Genomic DNA, 1900 nt, shown 5'->3' with positions numbered 1-1900 from the left:
TTTTCAAATCTTACTACAAAGTACTTACTACAAAGTATCTTACTATAAAAAATAGATGTATAGACCAATCCAAAGAATTGGGATTCCAGAAATAAGCCCTTGAAATTCAACAAGGGTACTGAGAAGTGGGAAAAAAAGTGGAGAAATGGTACTAGGACAACTGGATATTCACATGCAAACAAATCAAATTGAACCCGTTCCTCACATAGAAATTAACTTTTCCAAAATGAATTACAGACCTAAATGCAATAACTAAAACTGTAAAACTATTAGAAAACAACATAGGAGTAAATCTTCATAACCTTGGCTTAGGTGATGGTTTCTTAGCTATTATATACCAAGAGCACCAATAATCAAAGAAAAAAAGAACAGGCAAATTGTCCTTCATCAAATTAAAAAATTATTCAAAAGACACCATTAATAAGTGAACATACAGAACAGGAGAAAATATTTATAAATAATATACCAGATAAGGGACATATATATAGAATATACAAAGAAATTTTATACTCAAAAATAAAAAGACAAATAACCTAATTTAAGAATAAGCAAAGGATCTGAGTAGACATTTCTCCAAGAAGATATGCATATGGCCAACAAGCACATGAAAAAATATTCAACATTATTAGTCATTAGGGAAATGCAAATCAAAACCTCAATGAGATACCATGTTATATCCATTAGAATGGCTATAATCGAAAAGACAAGCAATAACAAGTGTCGGTGAGGATGGGTAGAAATTAGAACCCTCATACACTGCTGGTGTCAATGTAAAATGGGACAGCCACTTTAGAAAATGGTCTGGCAGTTCCTGAAAAGATAAAAATAGAGTTTCCATATGACGCAGCAATTCCACTCTAGGTATGTACCCAAGAGAAGGAAAACATATTTGTACACACAAAAACTTGTACTTGAAAATTCATAGCAGCATTATTTGAAGTAGCCAAAAAGTAGAAATTCAAATGTCCATCAACTGGTAAGTGGATAAACAAATGTGGTATATCCATACAAGGGACTATTATTAAGCCATAAAAAGAAATTAAGTAAATATAATGTTAAAATATGGCTACACATTGAACACATTATGCTAAGTGAAAGAACCCAGACACAAATGCCTCTTATATAAAATGTCCAGAATGGGCAAATCCATGGAGACAGAAAGCATATTAGTGGTTGCCAGGATTTCGAGGAGGGGGAAGTGGAATGTGAATGCCTGCCAATGAGTATGAGGTTTCTTTTAGGACGATGAAAACGTGCTAAAATTAGATAGTGGTTGCACAACTCTGTAAATATACTGAAAATCACTGAATTATACACTTTTAAGGATGAATTTTATGGTATGTAATTATATCTCAATAAAGCTGTTATTTTAAAAAATAAGGAATTCCTAGAACAGAAAAATTACAATAACTAAGAAGAAAGATTCTTTAAATGAGCTTAATAGCAATTGGAGAAGGCAGAGAAAGGATCAGTGGAGTTCGAAATAATCAATAGTAATCATCCAAGAAAACAGAGAACTAAAGATTGAAAAATTAACAGAGCCTCAGGAACTAGTGGGATAACATAAAACAGTCTAACAAACATGTGATTGGAGTTCCAGAAAGAGAATGAAAATAGGGCAAAAAAATAATGGAAGGAATAGTGGCTGAAATCATCTCAAAATCTGATACAATGTAGTAACTTCCAGATTCAAGGTCAGCAAAATTGAGCAAGAAAAGTACAAAGAAAATCACACCTAGACACATCACAGTCTAACTGCTGAAAAACAAAAAACCAAAATCTCAAAGCTACCAGACTAAAAAGATATTATACATGAATGAAAGAATGAATAAAATAAAAATATGAATAAGGCAAAACAATGGAAACCAATAACGTGACACCTAGAGTGCTGAAAGAAAAA

This window comes from Pteropus vampyrus, unplaced genomic scaffold, assembly GCF_000151845.1.
Source record: "Pteropus vampyrus isolate Shadow unplaced genomic scaffold, Pvam_2.0 Scaffold116, whole genome shotgun sequence".
NCBI lineage: Eukaryota > Metazoa > Chordata > Mammalia > Chiroptera > Pteropodidae > Pteropus > Pteropus vampyrus.
Note: the sequence above shows the minus strand (reverse complement) of the source record.